Source organism: Anas platyrhynchos, chromosome 3, assembly GCF_047663525.1.
Source record: "Anas platyrhynchos isolate ZD024472 breed Pekin duck chromosome 3, IASCAAS_PekinDuck_T2T, whole genome shotgun sequence".
Lineage (NCBI taxonomy): Eukaryota > Metazoa > Chordata > Aves > Anseriformes > Anatidae > Anas > Anas platyrhynchos.
The window spans coordinates 55,159,514-55,180,034 of record NC_092589.1 but is presented as its reverse complement, the minus strand read 5'-3'; the positions used below and the strand labels follow the sequence as shown (position 1 = coordinate 55,180,034).

The 20,521-nt window shown below is 37.8% G+C and overlaps 1 long non-coding RNA gene across 1 annotated transcript; it reads left to right on the top strand.

The window, feature by feature from the left end:
• Window positions 1-541: 541 nt before the first annotated feature.
• LOC140002006 (uncharacterized) lies at window positions 542-3,507 on the top strand. Its single transcript, XR_011807852.1, has 3 exons — window positions 542-671; window positions 2,545-2,606; window positions 2,983-3,507. It is a non-coding gene; the product is annotated as an uncharacterized lncRNA (long non-coding RNA).
• Window positions 3,508-20,521: the final 17,014 nt, after the last annotated feature.

Below are 20,521 nucleotides of genomic sequence, written 5' to 3'. Positions count from 1 at the left end.
TAGAACTGAAAATATTGTTTGAGTAACTAGAGCAGCTGGAGCAAAGTGGGGATTTGTTTCTCAGTTAGTTCCACAAACCTGGCCAAAATCCATATGTCAATTAGGTAAGCACATGAAGTGAGTTAGATTTTAGAAGTGCCCAGGCACCACTAATTGCATCTAGATGAGGGAGAATTGAATTCCACTATGAAAAATACTAGCCAAATATGTGGTTTTATTTAAGATATGTAAAAGTGAACCTGTTTCATTCACACTCCAGTACTAGCAAGACTTTTGAATGTTTCATTTTTCAGCTGCTGATGCTGAATGTGCAAAGGAAGATAAAAGTTGCAGTGGAAAATCTTCATAATGGAGGATATTTTGTGGATTGAAACATCCTAATGCTTGGAATGGTTTTCTAAGCTGCCCTTATGTAGCCAGGATCCAGACCAAAATACCAGCTGTGAAAACTTATTAACACATCCTTTTGTTTATGATGACTCATTACACAGGGGCAGCATATGAACAATTACCCTTGTTAAAGAAAGTGCCACTCTGTTCAGCTTAATTATGTGAGATTTGATGTAGACTGATTATTATTGCAAATGAGGACACAGGGACAGTAGGAATCTAAAAGCATCAAAGAAATGCATGCAAATTGTTGTAACTTCTATAAATCACTTTGCTGAATGGTAAGAACATTTACATATCATTTTGCATATGTATTGCCTACTCTACCTAAATGACAATGTAATTTCTGTTAGTGGTCTATTGGAGCCATTGGATTGTAACATACAGAGTGCATTTCTGTGATAAACTTGTGTTAAAAAAAATTGTGGATTGTCAAGGTAACCACATGAGATACAGCAATTTCTTTTTAAAGGGATGACTAACAGAGTAGGCAAGCTATGCTTACAGTGTCAGTCAGCCTAATTACAAGAATTCACTGCAGGTGTTGCCATGCAAAAGTAGAACAATTAAGTCTCCCATCAAGCTTTTGGCACCAGATAAGGCCTAATACTTCGGTTAGAGACAAAAATCCCATGTTCTACCTGACCAGTTCAACACCAGTATACCAGTATATAAGCACTCTGACAGGAACATCAGGAAGGCTTTGTCCTTCCTGAATTAAACTCATCATGAACATCTCTACTTTGGAGGTTTTTTTTTTGTTGTTGTTGTTTTTTTTTTTTTTTTTTTTTTTTTTTTTTTTTTTTTTTTTAACAGCTGGGATTTTCACCAGATCATTCAAGTTCTTTGTCAAGGGTTACCTATTGGCCATGTTATCTTTGTCTCTTAGCTAGCTAAGTAAGAATCCAATAGGCCGTGCTAACAGAACGTTGCTAAGGGCTGGCAGGGATCAGACTAGATTTCTTACTGTCTAGCACTCTTTTCATAGATGTGGATGAAACTGCTATCTGTTTGAAATAATAAATTAAGAGAATTTGAGTTGCATTTTTAGGATGCTTTTCTGATTCAAAAAAAAAAAAAAGAAAAGCTGGCCACCAGGAAATTAAAATTTCTTTACACATTCATGCTAAGAATGAGTAAAGATATGTTGGATATCATTAGGCTTCTAAGCATTTAAGTTTTCATTTGAGTTTTTGTGAGGAGTAGACACTCCTGTTAGTACCAGTTTGTGGTGACTAATCAGACAGTATATCAAAGAGAATTGATCTCCTCGGCAACTTTTCTTCCATACTGCAAACTGAGTAGTAACAAGGGTGAAAGACCAAATACAGTATTTCACTATATGGAGATAAACAACAACAACAAAAAAGCTGAGAAGTGTTTTCTAATGAAAATCTTTATGCATGCTTCATGTCCCATTATTTCTTCTGCATACTGTATTTCTTTTTTCTTGATGTGTCATTCCATTGTTACACTTTTTAAAAGCTTGTTCTAAATTATTCTTATATAAGGCATTAACCTTAATAAGGCAATGTGTTCCCCTGGTTGAATGTGATCCTATAGCATTGTTTAAAACAGGACTGTTTCATGTAGGACAGTTCTGTCTTTGAGCTGAAGGAAACCTTTATATCATATACTGTTACTTATGTATAAACCTCATATCATTTTGATGCAATAATCCAGTTTAAAGCCTTCAGTCTGGCACCCACTTAAATTTTTATCAGCAAAGTATGAATACATTTTGTTTCAAAATTCAAGAATTTACTGTGATAACAGTAATGGGCAACCCATAACAAGCAGGCTAACGTAAATCTAACAGCCTTCTAGGCATAGGGACTGTCCATCCCTTTATTTAGGGTCAACTAAATCCCATTAAAATGTTAATCAGACAGTTTAATTAGCCATGATAAATGCCCTATGCTGCTGCAAAATAAACTGTAGTCACAAAACTATCTGAAACTATGCTAACGTCAATAAGTGGGCAAGGTGGGTTCCAATGCAATAAAGTTATGAGAGACAGCATAATGTTACTCACAGCACCATAATGCACAGACAGAAAACTTCACAGGCAGTATAGTTCTGACATTTTCTAGCTTCTGTGTCATTATCTTAGAAATGAATATCTAAGAAGTGTTTGCTTGTTTGTTCCACTAGACCTTCAAGCAGAAGTGCCATTGGAATATCTGTTCCATATGCAGACCAAAGATAATATACAGGTACTTCATGCTTCACATACTTGGATGTATGATGTAGGAATAAAACAAACAAAACCAGCAGAGACAGTAAAGGATCAATTAATTTTCATTTGCATGGATTTCATCTATAAAAACTAACTTAAAGTGCCAAATTTTTCTGTCAAACAAGGAAAAGATTTGCAGTAGCCATTAAAGTAAGGATGGGAAAAACAGTTGGACAAACCAGAATTGCCTCGAAAGACATTGGAAATGCAAGCTACTAAACAATGTAATTTTCATTGATATCTATCAGTATGTGTGAAAATTTCTCTCAGCTCAGATACAAATATGATTCTCTATATTTTCTCATATTTTCTTTCATTATTGTTATTTCAAAATTGTGCCCTGAATATATAAGAATGAAAACAGAAAACATTCCAGAGTGACAGACTGACACCAAGCTGATGGAAATGACTGTGGAAGTGTGATAACTATGATAACTCTGAGCTACGGAGCTGGTGAAGCCTGGCTTTCTACAGATGGACTTCTTGCTGTTTATAGAGCTACTAACTCCAGATAAGCTTTTCTTGCTGTTGCAGTGCTCATACTAGTACTCTCTTATGTGGCTCTTCAGTGTCTGTAATAAAATTCATACCACACTCTTTTGTTTATCAGGGCATTAATAGAGCCATTCATCCAGCTTATTTTCATAACACCTGTAGGTTGTTAATGCCTCTGAAGGCACTGTCCATCTGTCAGATTGGTTGAAATTGTTCAGAAGGTGTTAAATGGAAAATGTGGATAGAAGAAGATGTATGTGCTTGTATTTAAAAAACAAACAAACAAACAAAATGTGATTGCATTCACCTCATTCCTTTTGATAGATGGACTAAAAATGCAATCTAAGTTAAGATACAGAGTACATTCTTTCAAAGGAATCAGTTTTAAGGAAACAAATGAAAAATGCACCTTGCATCTGGGTAGGGGTGGAGGGGCAATGAGGGTAGTGGAGGGTCTGCTGCCTAAACAGAAGAATCAGATCTTATGCTTACAAGCACGTCCTACGTGGCATCCAGCTACCTCTTCAGGAGTTTCTTATCAATCTTCTGTTTATAACTGTCCATGCAGCTGTCTTAGATGACCTAGCTATCCAAATAATAAATGCCTGTATTTAGGGAATTGAGTCACTTCCTTAGAATTCTGGTTCTTCAGGACAGTGACTGTCTTCATAGAGATAACTGCAAAATGTCTGACTAACTGCTGCTGTTACGGAAATGGCAGTAATACTAATCAACCTAATTTTGCCTCCTGTCGTCCTGTTAGGGATATTGCATGTGAAGCTTCTGAAAATAAGGATTTATACATTTTATAAATTGCTTCTATTGATATTAATTTTCTGCCTCCCACTTCCCCTCAGTCTGAAGATCTGAATTTCATGCTCTTTTGTGAAGGCTTTCTTCCAAAACTAAGAGCCAGTACAGGAAAAATTGCAAACCTTGTCCCTGGGCTGAAAGTGGATCATGTCACCCATATAGAATATTTCCTTATTTACTATCTCATCAGGTTTCAAGTAACATGACTCAAGAGAAAGGATATTAATCAATATGTCATCCTCCAGTTTTCCCTCAGGTCTATAAATCACAGCAGCATTGACATGATGCACTTTCTTTTTGTAGCTAAAAATTATCTTAGGATCTGAGAGCTTCTTTGCTAACTCTGCTTCTATTTAAATTTACCTTTTTTTTTTTTTTTTTTCAAAATTTGAGTACTATGAGTTTTCAGATAAAAATACAAGGTTTTTTGTTTGTTTGTTTGTTTGTTTTTTCTACCACTCCTACTTACTGTAAATATGTTTGATTAGAATGTTCTGAATAAAATTTGTAATCCATAAAGTCAGTGAAAGAAGTTATGAGGTGTTGGAACACAGGAGTATCTTAGCACTCACCTCCCATCTGAGTATCGTAGCACTGGTAACTTGACCCAATCGATTCTTTGTTTAGACTTGTGGATTCCATAATAAGAGAAACAGGCAATTGAAATTACGTGTTATTGTGCTTATATTTCTTCAGACACATGAGCCTGTGCACTATCTGAGACCTAAATCTTCTCTAAAATATTCTCACACACAATACAGTCTCACAATTCACATCTGGGGAGCCATAGTCTTCAGACAGTGATAGATGGTCCACATACTTGTTTTTGAGAAAATGCAGTCTATGTCTATAAATCCTGCTGGCAATATAAAACCTACAGCCTGCTTTCCTTTTATTTATGGAGTAGAAACATTTTTGATAAATCATCTCTACAGATGCAAGAACGTACTAATATGCTTGCATAATAATAAAATGTTAAAATGAGAGTGGTGTAAAGTAATTCTTTGCTTGCAAGTCAATCAGATGTATTAGAATGAAAAAAAAGGTATGCCTGTAGGCCACTGATGAGTGCTGCAACCTTCTCCTCTTTCTCATTCTGACAGTATTCATGCCTATATACTCTAGCTTGAAAGTTTCTCCAAGAATTTATGCATCCAGGTGTGGAAGGCCACAGTGGGTCAGTGAGGAGGCAGTTATCACGCAGACTTTTTTATTTTGTGGCTGTGATAGCTATTTGATGCTCCTGTCCCCATTAACATTTGCCCTTCATTACAGAGCTTTTTTTCTTCATGAAAACCACTTCAATTAAGTATATGCAAGCTGTTATCCTCACACCATTTTATCATATTCAGGTGCTGTCATGCAATATTTCAGGTTTGCTCATTACCTTATAATTTGGTCATATGCTTTCCTCTCTCCCACAAAAATCTCATTATCTTTTTCAGACTCATTCTATCTTAGCTACTTTGAAAGGTTTTCATTCTTTGTAGCACTATGGACTTCCCTAAGACTCATTCTCTTGCTTTAAAACATGATCTGCTGATATTTGTCCATATTACACTAATATTAACAGCTGATGCAGTCAATAAAGCACAGTCTACTGCTTCAGTTGCTCACATATTCACCCCTAAAAAAAATGAGACCTCAGATGCTTTATTATAAAGCCTTAGAAGAGGCTGAGAGTTTTGTTTGTTTGTTTCCTTATCTACAATGATTACTTGAACTTAAAACTATGTCCAGACATCTTATATCATCCTGAGCTTACATTTCTGAATAATTCAGCATTTGGGGCAAAAACCTACCTTACTAAACAAAATGCTTATTGCTCAACTGAAAGTCAAGAATTAAAAGAGTGACTTGACATACCACACACCAGAGTTTCAACCCAGAAAGACCTCAAGTACTGGACAAATTGGTCAGAAGAAATCACATGAACTCCAAGAAATGAAAACCTCTGCATCTGGAATGGAATAACCATCAGTGAGGACTTGGAAGGGAATTGCTGGGTAGAAGCCTTGCTAAAAAGGGCCTGGTGTTTACTGTGGAAACCAAGATGAACACAACCCAACAATAAGTTCTCAATGTGAAAAATGTAAATTGCGTACTAGTGTACAACAGGAGATATATGGTTAGCAGACTGAGGGGAGCTATTATTTCCCTCAGTTCAGTGCTGGAGAGGCTACATCTGGATCCTTAAATTAACATTAAAGAAATTAAGTAAGTTTCTGTGGAGGGCTGGAAAATGGTCATATATGACTTGCTAAGAAGGGCATGAAGTGGCAGACTTGTTTATTCCTGCAGAGAGAAGGCTAAAGGGTGGGAGATCTTATAGTCTACAACTACTAGATTACATTAGATTGATTATAAAGGTAATGAAAGTCTGTTCTGAACGGTGTCAAATGACATAACAAGGGACGTAGTCCACAAATTATAAGTTCAGATGTTGTATATCCTCTGTATTTGAAAGATTTCAAGGTTTGGCTAGACAAAGCCTGGGATGAGTGGGCTTGGAAATACTTCTGCTTTGAGTTGGAGACTGGCCTAGATGACCCTCAGCATTCTCTTCCAGCCAACATTTTCATATACTCTTTTATTTTTTTTTTCTCTATGTACTGTTGAACCAAGGTTATAGATTTTCACATATTTTATCTTTATTATGTTTTATTAAATTGTCTTTTTCATTATCTAAAAAAAATGTTATTTAATGAGAGAAATGCACTACTTTGCACAATTTAAGATTTTTTTTTTTTAAATTATGTACATTATAAAGCCAGTGTAATGAGGCTTCATATTCTTGTCATGTCCACTATTTAACATATGATATGGAATAGGTTCTGTCACCTTAAGTGTAGTTACCTAATGTGATTTTCTGGAAGATATATAAGGTAATTTCTCAGTAGTGAAAATATAATTGCAAGCATTCTCTTCTATAGCTGAAGCAAATGAGGTATTTGCATATTATTACTTTTGGGGAAACCGGCACAACAGGATGCCTCTCTGAAGTAGCTGTCCACTTATGCATACAGCATAGTGAACAAACAGGAGGAATTGGAGAACTGTGTGTAGTTATAGGGCTATGATTTCACTGGGATGATAGAGGCACGGTGGGATGCAGTGGTTGGATATTGACTCTTTAGGAAAGACCATCTGGCATGTCAAAGAAAGTGTCATCCTGTTTGTGAGAGAGTAGTGGAAACACATGGAACAATACCTTGGTACAAATGAGGAGCCAGCTGAGAATTTATGGGTCAGGATTAGTGGGCACATCAATGTGACTGACATTGGGGTAGATATCTGTTACAAACTACATGATGAGGAAGAAGAAGCAAACAACTGACTGGCTGGAAAGCAGTTTAGCAGAGAAGGCCCTGGGGACCCTGGCAAACATCAAGCTGACCATGATCCATCAATATCCCTTCAGGAAAAAAAAAAAAAAAAAAGAAAGAAAAAAAATCCAAGAACAGCCTGGGCTGTGTTAAGAAAGGCAACAGCAAGTAAAGGGAGGTGATCCTTTCTCTCTGCTTAGCGCTGGTGAGACAGCTGTTGTGCTGCATCTGGTTCTGAGTTCTACAGTATGAGGGAGATATGGACATGTTGGAGTGAGTCCAACAAATGGGATGGTTAGGGGACTGTATGTGGAGAGATGTTCAGAGAGCTGGGACTGGTGAGAAGAACAGACTCAGGAGGATCTTATCAATGTGCATGAATACCTGCAGGCAGTGAGGCAGGGATGTTCTTAATGACAGGTTAAGAAGCAACAAGCACAAACTGAAACACAGGCAATTGTGTTTAAACATAAAAATATATTTACTGTGAGGGCAGCTGAACATTGGCTCATGCTACCTACAGAGGAAGTGGAGTCTGCCCTTGGAGACATTTAAAGCCAGATTGGGCACATCCATCAGTAACCTGCTGCAGGTGATTGTGGTTTGTGTGTGAACAGGGGGTGGACTGAGCAATCTTCAGGGGTCCTGCCCATCTCAGCAACCCTGTGATATCTGTGATTACAGGAAGTGAGAATCTGTCAGGGAAAACAAAAAAGATTACTACCAAGTTTACATTGATTTAAAACCAGTACGGAGCACTGCTGTGCAGTCTCACTTTGGACAGTCACAGGAGTTCCATATTCACTAGAAAGGGATGAAAAAGAGAAAATTAGCCATTGTTTTTTGACGTATTGACATGTGAATAGCTCATATAAATGCAAGTTAGTGTCTGAATTATTCCAAACACAAATAAGGCCGGGCAGAGAATGGATTGAGAGCAGTGCTGAGAAGGAATTGGGGTGTTGGTTGATGAGAAACTCAGAATGAGCTGCCAATGTGCCCTTACAGCCCAGAAAACCAACCATACCCTGAACTGCATCAAAAGGAACTTGATTGACAGGTTGAGGGAGGTGATTCTCCCCCTCTACTATGTTCTTGTGAGACCCCACCTTGAGTACTGCATTCAGCACTGGGGTCCCCAACATAAGAGGGACATGAACCTGTTAGAGAGGATCCAGAGGAGGGCCATGAGAATTATCAGAGGGCTGTAGCACCTCTCCTATGAAGACAGGCTGAGGGAGTTGGGATTGTTCAGCCTGGAGAAGAGAAGGCTCTGGGGAGACCTTAGAACAGTTTTCCAGTACCTAAAAGGGGTCTACTGGAAATCTGGACACTTAATCAGGGAGTATAGTGAAAGAGGATAATGATTTTAAACTAAAAGAGGTGAGATTTAAATCGATATAAGGAAGAAATTCTTTACTCTGAGGGTGGTGAGGCACAAGAACAAGTTGCCAAAAAGAATTGTGTATGCCCCATCCCTGGAAGTGTTCAATATCAGGCTGGATGGGGCTTTGAGGAACCTGGCCTAGTGGAAGATGTCCCTGCCTATAGAAGGGGGCTTGGAACTGGATGGTCTTTAAGGTCCCTTCCAACCCAAACCATTCTATGATTCTATGAATTAGCGTCATATTACAGATTCTACAATAACAGATGGTATATTTTCTCTGTAGCAATTATGGTTGGTTGCATATTTATAATAATGTATATGTATATAGGCAACTGCCAAAGAAAGGCCAATGCAAGTCCAAACCCTTGCTTGTCTCAGGGTCACTTAATCAAGTTGTCGGAGAATCATTTCAATTTTACTCCAGGATTGTCAATTTGAGCTCTAGGGCTGACACTGAGAGGCCATAAGGACAGAATTACATCTGGTAATAGCTACATGTAATTCCTACAGAGGCAGTTTACACTAAATGTCTGGAATGTTGAAGATTCAAGAAGAATATTTTTGTAAGTCATTTACATGTATTTGACTACATCAAAAATGGTTCTTAAAACTGGAGTGAGCAGGTTGTCTAAGCTAATTTTCTCAATGCCTCTTGAAAGTGCTCCTGGGAAGAGGACAGGGAAAATACATTTCAGAGCCAATCAGAAGTTCAGAAATAACTTCACACATGCTGGGCATCAACCCTTTATTCAAATAGTGGTGCTCGCAATTTCAGTAAACACAGAAGAGGAAAATAGAAATTAAGCTGTTATGAGAAAAACTGATTTCCATTTGCAGCGTAGATAGTCCTGCTGTTTTCAAATAATCGTTTTAACTAAGTAGTTGTTTTGCACTAGGAGATGCTGGTCTGTTACAATCCCAGTAAGAATGGCACTCAGGCTCTGTAAAGTACCCTTTAAAATACTATTTGTTAGAGATAGTGCTATAAAGAAAGAAAGAATAGTAAAGATACTCTTACATCCCTCATTTACTGGGAATCCTCAGGTACGCAGCTTTGAATGAGCCTCTGACCATGTGTAGCACTACATGCAGACCCTGGCCTTGGAAAGGGTGACCCCATTTTGGTCATTTGGACTTCTGTAGGATTTTCTTACAAGAAAACAAGCCTGATAATAATTTCTACTGTCACAGAAAGGATGTTCCCATGAGAACTTCTTGTTGCACTTCTAATTGAAGGCAAGGAGAGGCAGGCGGCCCAATCCTTCAGCCAAAGGACAGGTGCAGCACAACACAGGTGTAAAGTCCATGCTGGATGTGCAGCACAGCACAACACAGATCTGTTAACTCTCATGTTAACTGCTGTGTAGCTCACTAACTCCTCCATGAATAATGGTCTCCCAGGCAAGATCATTACAGCAATAGCTTTTCAATATTCACTATATACTGTTTAGAAAATATTTCAAAATACCATCTTATCTTGAGTTAACTTAGGAAATGTCTAGTTCCTTTTCTGGCACTGTATGAGTAAGCTGTATTTAATGGTATATATATTTCTTTGGCAACTCCTTTTTACTCCAAAAAAAAATATGTTATTCTTTCCTAATAAAACATAATTTTGGATATAGATTTGCATTTAATAATTTTAAACTAAATTTTGAAAATCTGAACTTCTCTAAAAAAAAAAAAGCAAATAGAAATAGATTTGATTGTAAAGCAAGGCAAGTTATGCTAACTGTAGGCTACCTCAAGAATTTATTTTTCAAATTATTAATTTATTTCAATTTTATCTGCTCTAAAGTAAGGTGTTATTCTAATATTATAACAGGTGAAATCTCACCCTAAGTGAATGACCAATTATTGATAAAGAATTAGAAGTTTTGGCTGATAGCAACTTGAATATGAGCCAACAGTGTGCCCTAGGAGCCAAAAGGGCCAACCATACCTTGGGGTGCATCAACCATGGCACTGCTAGCTGTTTGAGGGAAGTGAATGTCTTGCACTGCTCTGTGCTGGTGTGCCCTCACTTTGAGTACAGTTTGCAATTTTGTGTGTGTAGTGGGTTTACATGGCAAGATTTTGGTAGCAGGGAGGCATAGGAGTGGCTTCTGTGAGAAGAATCTAGAAGCTGCCCCATGTTAGGTAAGGGCCCTGCTGCTGGCCAGAGCTGAGCCAATAAGCAACGTTATTTGTGTCTCTGTGAGCGCATATTTAAGAAAAGGGGAAAAACAAGCAAACAAACAAACAAAAACAACAACAACAACAAAACTGCGGCTAAACATAGCTGGGAGAGTGAGGCACAGCCTTGCAGGTGCCAAGGTCAGTGAAGAAGGATGGGGGAGAGGTGCTCCAGGCACCTGAGCAGAAGTCCCTTGCGGCCTGTGGTGAGGACCATGGTGAAGCAGGATGTCCCCCTGCAGCCCATGGAGTACCACGCTGAAGCAGATCTCCACACTACAGCCCATGGAGGAGACCACAGTGGAGCAGGTGGACCTGCACTGATAGAGGCTGCGGCCTGTGGAAGACCCCTGCCGGAGCAGGCTCTGAGCCAGAGCTGCATCTTGTGGAGAGGAGACCACACAGGGGCAGGAGGTCTGGGGGGAGCTGCTGCCCACGGGGGACCCATGCTGGAGCAGTTTGCTCCTGGGGAATGGACACCGTGGTACAGAGCCATGTGGGAGCAGTTCTTGAAGAGCTGCTGCCTGTAGGCAGCCCCCGCAGGCTCAGTTGGGGAAGGACAGCATCCCATGGGAGGGACCCCATGTGGAGCAGGGACAGAGAGTGACCAAGAAGGAGTGGAGGAAAGAAAGCACTATAGACTGGCCATAACCCCCATTCCTGTTCCCCTGCATTGCTTCAAGGGGAGGAGGTGCAAGAGGGTGGATGGGGAGAAGGCGTTTCTTGTTGCTTTCCATTGTTCCTCACTTCTGTAGCTTGTTAGTAATAGGCAATAAATTTTACTGTCTCCCTACTCAGAGTCTGTTTTTCCTGTCACAATAATTGTTGAGTGATCCTCATCTCAACCCTTGAGCCCTTTGCATCATATTTTCTCCCCCTTTCTCTTTGAGGAGGGGGAGTGAGAGAGCAGCTGGGGTGGAGCTCGGCCGCCCACCCAAGTAAGACTACCACAGGATGCCACAATAGAAGGACATGAAACTACTAGAAGGTGTCCAAAGGAGGGCTAGGAAGATGGTGAAGGGTCTAGAGGACAACACGTATGTGGAGCAGCTGAGGCCACTTGGTTGCAGAGCAGAGAAGAGCAGACTGAAGGGAGGCCTCATGGTTGCCTGCAGCTGCCCTCAGGAAGGGAGCAGAGGGGCAGGTGCTGAGCTCTGCTCTCTGGGGACAGCAACAGGACCCAAGGGAACGGCATGGAGCTGGGACAGGGGAGGGTCAGGCTGGGAAAGGTTCTTACTAAGAAGTGGTCGGGCACTGGGACAGGCTGCCCAAGGCAGTGGTCATGGCACTGAGCCTACTGGCGTTCAAGAAGCATTTGGACAATGCTCTCAGGGACGTGATTTGTTTTTTGGGTGGTCCTATGTTAAGAAGGTCCTGCCTTCTCTTCCAACTCAGGATATTCTATGATTCTAACAAAGAAACAAAAATTTCCGGTAAGTAAACATGTCGTTCGTTCTGTAAAACATTAGAGCTTCTCAGTGATTTTGAAGCTTGTCAGCAAGGTACTTCTGAGGTGGACTTTCATAGTGGTTTTGTACACCCTATATGAAATATGTATGAAAGGATGAAAGGAAAAGCAAAAACAAACAAACAAACAAACAAACAAAAACACAAAACAAACAAACAAAAAAAACAAAACACAAAAACCAAACCAAACCAAAAAAACTCAGTATTTATTAGCTAATAATTTTTTTTATTATTATTATTTTTTTTTTTAGATTTATTAGGTAGGATATATTGCAATATACGGGATTGTTCTTTGATGGAATAAGAAAATCACTCCAGGGTACGAAGAAATGCTTCCAATGAAAGTCAGTAAAGGTAGCTTCATTTTAGCCCTTCTTAAAGCTTTTTTCTTAAAAGCAGAAAAGTGTTAACAAACAAGCAGAAAGATCTAAGCAGGCAAACAGACTAGAGGGAGGAGTGAAAGAAATATGATATTCTCCATGTAAGGAAAGAACCCAGGGCAATAAGTGAAGATAACTTCTACCAAACTTCTGTTTTCCAAATACAGGACAAAGGAAGGAAAGCCTCTGCAAGGAAGCAGCCAAGCTAGAGGCACCAGAAGAGAAGAAAATCAGTATGTCGATTGTCACAGCTGGACTTTTTGCCTCTGTAAAAGGATGCTGCAAAACCTGAGGTCTGTTTGTGCCTGGTTAAAAATAGGGACTTTTCAAAGCCAAGGTGAACATGCCAGTTGCTACAGAAATGGAAGTGTTCAAGCTGTGTTAAGCAGGATGAAAGCTCAGGATTTTATTTGCTATCAAGGTGATTGCAGAAGTGGTGAAAACAGATTAAAGGTAAAAGCAGTAATGGTTAGAGCTGTTGGTATGTATTAAGTGAAAATGGGTACTGGTGATTTATAGGCACTAGGAAGAGTTGAGAGTTGATTTACGGCCAAGGTACTGATTTGTGAAGGGCTTGTCACAGACATTAATGGAACTGGCTGCAGTGCTTGGCCAGCCTGGACATCAGCTTCAGTATGTACATGAACAAACTCCTTGAGTGAATGGGCCTTACCCATCTTTTGAGAGCTTCCTTACTAGCAAGTAACCAAGTTATGCATCATTGTTGTTACTGTAACATGGCAAAGGAAAGAGCATCATGCAAGTGAATGAACCATGCATTTGACTTCCATTAAGAAAACTGTGTCCACTCCCACTGGGATTATGTGCTATATTACATTCTTATATAATCCAGGATTCACATCTCCTTCAGAAAGCTAGAGACCATGAAAGAGTATTATTGATATAGACATAGTCAAAGTTCATGGTTTATAAAGTTGTTAATCAATGCAAAATTTCCATGGGAAAGTGCCTCAAAGATAACACAATCCTAAAATAATTTTTTATGCAGCTTTCTGTGTTTTGGAGGAAGTTCTTCACTCAGAGGGCGGTGAGGCACTGGAACAGGTTGTCCAGAGAGGTTGTGGATGCCCCATCCCTGGAGGTGTTCAGATTGCCCTGGGCAAACTAGTGGGTGGTGTCCTTGCCTATGGCAAGGGGTGTGGTACTAGATAATCTGTGAGGTGCCTTCCAACCTAAACCATTCTATGATTTTATGATTCTAAATGAGCTCTGTCTTGTACCTACAGTATGCCTGAAGATGTGCAGTTCATCAACATTTATAAAAGTAAGATAATTTCTTGTGGAAGCAAAGTAAGCCTGGAAAGAGCTCAGTTAAAAATCCAGTCTTTGGATCATCCATTCTTCATTTCAAAAGGTGTACATAATGGCCAGCAAAATAAATAAGTAAATAATAATAATAAACTTGAAATTAAACTTCTCCTGTCATCTGAAACATATTTTTTCATTGACAAATCACAACATGAAGAACAAGAGAAAGTGCTGTGGATAGGAGATCACACCTTTGAACCATCATGTCCAATCAAGGTACTATTTTTTTTGTTTTTCACCCAAGGCATAATTTCATATATCAGGAGAGAATGCAGAAATAAAGATGTTTCTTTCAGATTTCAAAATAGAGGTTTTTGGTAGATGTATCAGTTAAATAACCACTGCCTTCCAAATATCTACTGCCAGATTAATTACTGACAACAAGGAGAATGCTCATTATTAATCATGATAAATAATACCCAGTGGAGAAACTGAACTGCAACGTCACAGAGCTGTGGCAATTTCCAGTCTGACTTATTTAGTTTATGGATAGACTGCATCGTCTATCGTATTGTAGTGCAAAAGAACTGTATAGCGAAACAGATGGTGCTATTTATTTTGCGTCTCTCTCTCTCTGTCTCTCTCTCTTTTTTTTTTTTTTTTTAATCTATCTATGTTTGGATTTCCATCCTGTATTTGGATTCAGGTCTCAAGGACTAAATGCATTAGCAGTTGGAGAGTGTTTTTGTACTCTTGGGCCATATCTTATCATTTAGTCTCACCCAAAATAAATTCAGTTCTTACATTCCAAAATCACTTCATGAAGTGTGACTCACAGAATGTAAGTAGGGAGATACAGAGATACAATTCAGAAATGCTAATTACTTATAAAATGCTAATACAAGTGGGTAGATATACTTTGTTTTGAAATTAATGCTTAAGTCCACCCTATTCATAAAGCATCTCACTAAAGTTTTGTTTGTACTGATAGTGAATTGATGGGATTTTTCATTGTGCAGATTTTCTATTTCAATGAGAGTGAGGAGTGAAATTAATTATAATGGAATTTCATTTTTGACTGTGATGATAGCTTCTTTGATGGGACTTGATAGGAGAAATAAACTTTCAGTTTTTGTTATAAGTGGAAACACACCAATGGGGGAATAAAACACTTTTAAAAATTATTCTATTTTATACTCTTTTTTTTTTCTTTTTTTTTTTTTTCTGTAATTTTTCATTAATGAAGAAATCCTTACCAAGAAAAATAATTTTTAAATGTATCCATTATATGACTTGAAATATTGATATTCTTAACAGTTGACAATAACTTGAGTGAATATCAGTGCAGTCTGTTGGGATCCTTCCACAAGATTCCATGAGAACTTTGGCTAAGATTCTAAATTTCATTCTGTTACAGTATTCAGTTTTCAGAGAGTTGGGCTTGTTGATAAGTGACCCTAAGTCATAATGAGAAAGAAGATCAACCAGTATATATCTTTGATTGTTAACAAAGAAAATGCCAAACAAAAACACCACTTAAGTTTCTCTGATGCTGATCTCATAATTTCTTGACCTCCTAATAAATGTTATAGGTTTCCATTAATAAGTACTGACATGAATAGATTATTTTCAAGCAGATATATAATTTATAGCTCAAAATGTTTCTATCTATAAAAGGGGTACTCTTTAAAACTGTTTAGATCCCATGTTTATCCCATGTTAGACTACATGATAGTTTATGCTTTTTTTTCTTTGCTTTTTTTTTTTTTTTGTTAATTTACCTATATCTGGGAGACTAAAAAATAGTACAATAGGGAGTCTTGTTTTACAATTACTCTACAGTTCAACAGAGCAAGAAACAGCTTATTTAAACAAAACAAATAAACAAACAAAAAAGTCGATTATAGTTTTTCTCCTGAGACTAAAATTTCTGGTTTAAAAGAAGGCAAAATTATAGTGATGTTAAAAAAATATAAAGAAAGCAATGCAGATGATAAGTAAATAAAAGATTATTGAAGGTATTTCAAATGGTGCAGAAGAAAAGAAAAGACATTGTAAAAAAATCCCTTCAATCAGCTTAATTTCTCTTTAGCTTCAGTTCTCAAAAAACTTCCAGGGATACCATTGCTGCTGAATCTTGGCAAGTTGAAGATGTGTGGGAAACAAATTGTTATAATGGTGTGTCCTTATGCTTAGAAAGGATGTGCACTGAGGAAAAAACAAGAAAGATATTACACCAATCCTGACCAAAAGTGAGGAATGGAAGCTCTAGAAAAAAAATAAGAAATGTGTATGAAATGAAGATAATGAAGTGGTAAGTGAAGGCTAAGGGAGTTGGATGAAGATTTGCTAGAATTTGGGGCTTTGAAAAATGTTGACAATGGTAATGATAACAGAAGTATGCATAGGGGATTGGTTCAAGGACCCAATAAAAAGGCCTTGAAAGACATTGCAGCAGAACACTGAAATGGTGGACTTAGAGTTGCAAAAGACTATTTCTCTCCTCAAAGGATTTAAACAAACTTTGATTCTGTTCTAGTTGAGAGTAAAATAACTGTACCTGTACCGCTTCAGAACAATCTTGGAGGTATTTCTCTGGCTGGAAGTCATAGGAAACAATAATGCCAGGGTAGTGAGGATGGATGACCTGGCTGGCAGGTTGCCACAGGGCTCTACCGGGGATCTTTCAGGAAACAGAATGGGTTGTAAACCTCTCTTGGACTATTAGACTCGTTTCCCCATCTCTGCTAGTTTTCCATGGAATATCCTTTGAGCCACATTTGCCATCCCATGGCCTCCTGTTGAAAAAGGAAGAAGGCTCAGTAACTTTTTCTGTCTTTCTAAGGGAGGAAAATGGACAGAAAACAATGGAGAAACAGAAGAAGGTGGGCAGCTCTCTCCCTTTTTCTGCTGCTGGACTAGGAATGAAGATAGTGTTAGCTGAAACTCCTGCAGAGGGGAACCACTTCTTTTCCTTCCATGCAGTAGATCTTACACAGTTCAGTACTTCTCTCAGCTGCAACAACCACAGAAATGAGCAACAATTATAGCAAATGAGTGTGATACTTCGGACTGGAAGAGTTCATGCCATCATTTCAAGCATTGAAGGGTGTGCAGGTTGTTGTCCCCCACCTGCTGCCTTAGGCAGTTGCCTTCTTTATCGTATTTTTCAAGCCAAGAGTGCCTATAAAATTGACTTTTTTTTATAACTCAGAATAAATAATTGTCATTCTTAACTAACTACAGCTGTGGCTGAAATGATAGGAAATGTAATAAACTATGTCATTTATAGCATTGTTTATAATTTTATGTGAGTTTTCCTGTCTTCTTTTCAATTATAAAATCAACAGCTCTGCAGTGATTGTTTTTGTCATATCCAAAGGGCAAAAACATCCTTTCATAGTTGAGCCAATTTTCTTTCATCCGTTTTACTTTAGGATCCTGTCATTTTCATGTTTTAGCAATCTCTTGTATTTTAAACATTCAAATATAGTAGTGTTTATTTCCCAAACTCTAAAATTTCTAAAGTCTCACAGGTCAAGTAATGAGTAGTTGGTTTTGTTTAACGTTTGTTTATTCAACATCTGTGCACCTACAAATGCTTAATTCTCTGTTCACGTACAATTATCGAAATGAAAGCCTGATGACAGCATATTTCATTGTGACTAAAACATAAGTTAGTACACTAGAAAATGTACACTTACAACTATATTTGTAGAACAACTTTTAGCCAAACAGAGTATGGAGAAGATACCATAAATATCCAGCTATATTTAGTTACCTATTTTTTTTTTTCTTTGTTGGAGATGAATCTGTATTTTGCAGTACAAAAGCAGAGTGAGGAATATATTGTCTTGTTATGGGTTTTATAGCTATGTTGTTTCTATAGGAAATCTTCAAAGTTGATCTTGTTTGGGAGCTGGGGAATGGATGTTGTTATTTCTTGAAGTCTCTTCGAAACGATAGTTCTATAATTTTATCGAACAAATAATTTTGTGATGTGAGGGATGTAGTAGCAGTGGTTTGTAAAGGATTGAAGAGGGAATTCTTTACAATCCTTCTCCTTAAGTAGCTACCACTCTATATAGTCTCTACTAGTCTCTAATTATTCTAGGAAACAAGTCAAATTAAATCAAAACAACCCATGTTATTTCTTGTACCTATACATTAATTTTTAGACAACAGTGTTTTACTAATATGCTGTTGTTTATTTCAAACCTGGCTCCCACTAGTTTCATTTGATGGCTCCTAAGTCATTGAAAGATGTGGAATATATTCATCTCACTTATTATTTGGAATGCCTTTACATATACCTGTTCACATTTAAGGAGCCTCACATAGATTGAGAGCTGGAAGGAAATATTTCTTATTTCATCCTAATCCTTTCTCCAGGTTCAATGTCCCTTCATTTTCTCTCAAAGATTTATAATTTAGACATTTTTTCCCCTTTTTAAAATAAAATGGCAAGAAGCCAACCTGGTACCAAGAACAAAGTTGACAAGTTCTGAAGCACAGCTCACTGACAAAAGTCTTTTAGAGTTTTTTTTTGTTGTTGTTTTGTTTTGTTTTTTTATGTAGGAAAACAAAACAAAACAAAACCCCTTTATTTCTCTAACTGAGGTCTTAAAAATGTCTGGAATTGGAAAAAGTAACAGTCTGGAAAACAGCAAGTGAAAAAGTTCAGATCATAAGAATGTCAAAATCATAAGGAGATTGAGAACTACGCCTCAAAAAGGGGAATATAATAGCCATAATTATAAACAAGGCTAATAGTCTTGCCTCTCATCTCTCAGTTTTCTTTGCTTAAAAAATACAAGACTGAAACAGCAAAAAGACTGTAGAAATCGTTGTCTTTGTTGTATTTGCCTGTTCTTCATGATTAATTGGTCCAAAAAATTATCAGCTATGAGGTTTAAAATGAGTTACTCCATTATTCTCCTACCAGTTACAGAATGACAAAGGGTGATGGCCAGAATTAAAGTAATTGATGAAGTCAATGATAAAGTGACATTCAATTGTTCTCAGCTCCCGTTGAGGGTCCTAAAGTTCAAACTGAGATCCTTAAAATCTCTTTTTGTGTGTAAACTTTTTTTTTTTCCCTATGAGGAAGTGTGTTGTAAGGTAAGCAGCTAAATGTAAAAATATAGAATCTGGATGAAGAACCACTTTTTTGTGTCCCAGTAAAAGCCATGGCTGAGTGGATGATTGATCTCATGGTATGCAGAAATGCCATTGGCTTTGCTAAACAAACAGCCTATTATTTGTGAACAGAAATTGGGGGTGGTGTGTTGTGGTCCCAGTGCCCTGGAAAATGAGAGTTTTGTACACAAAAAATGATGTCTCCTGGGCTGTCTCTGCAGAGATGAAGAAATACGTGTCTGATTTTTTACTAACTATGCTACATCTAAATTTTAGAAATCAATAGGAGCAGAGAATGATGCTTCACATATCTAGCTGTCTATAATGATTCTTACAACAGTCCAATCACTTTCCTTATTAATGAAGTAGTGTGAATTTTGTGCTAGGCAATAAAAGTGCGAGGGACTGGAAATAAAGAAGACAAGGAATAAAAATCACTGGTGAAGTTAAAATAGGTTAAAAAAAACATGTCACTGCAAATGGAGAAAAAGAAGAATGATGGAAAGGCAAGGAAAAATAGACAAGGAATATAATGAAATAACACTGAAAATACATTTTCATAAATGTATAAATATTTTGTATTAATGATGTTAAATGTCAATGTACATTTTCTCTCCAGAAAAACAGTGAGTATTAACTAAAAGAGGGAAAGAGAAAAGTGACAAGATCCAGCATAAAGGAAAATAAAATTGGGAAAAACAGAAATTGAAATAATTTGTAAATAATATTACACATAAAATGGTAATAAATAAATAAATAAATAAATAAAGTTGAGTGCATAGAGTAACATTTAATTAAGGAGCCTAAACTACAGGTGCTGTGTTTTCGTGCCTTTCGGAGACATCAAAACAGTTGTGAACTTTGTGAGGCAAGAATTGTAGGAATGGAAACCTCTTGGGAAAACCTTTTGGACATATAAAACAGTCTAATAAAACCTGGGGGGAGGGGAAATATATATTTTATTATTACTTATTTCCACATAAATTGATATGGTGGGTAACACTGAAGGGCTCACTCACAGAGCCAGAAAAGTTAAGAAAATTATGGTATTCCCTAGTACATACCAGAGCATACAAGCTGCCTGCCTTCACCCAGCTTTGGTATGGGCATCAGCCTCCCCCTGTGGCAGACTTGCTGATACCACCATGGAGAATGGCATCAAGGATGGAGATGTGTGTTTGTGCAATTCACAATAGCACCAGAGAGCCTGAAATACAGGGGCTTGGCAAGTCAGTGGGGACATGCCCATGGAAGTTTCAAGGTACCTACCAAAGGAAGGATCTGATTTTTGCTTCAGTGACAGTTGGAACAGCAGCACCAACAATGAAATCATGCTGAGCAGATTTCCTCTGCTGTTCCTGGCATTGCAGGCCCAGCCTTTTCCAGTCTGAAATCTTTGCTTATGTTTTTGTCATGTGTTACTGGTTACATTTGCCTCAAA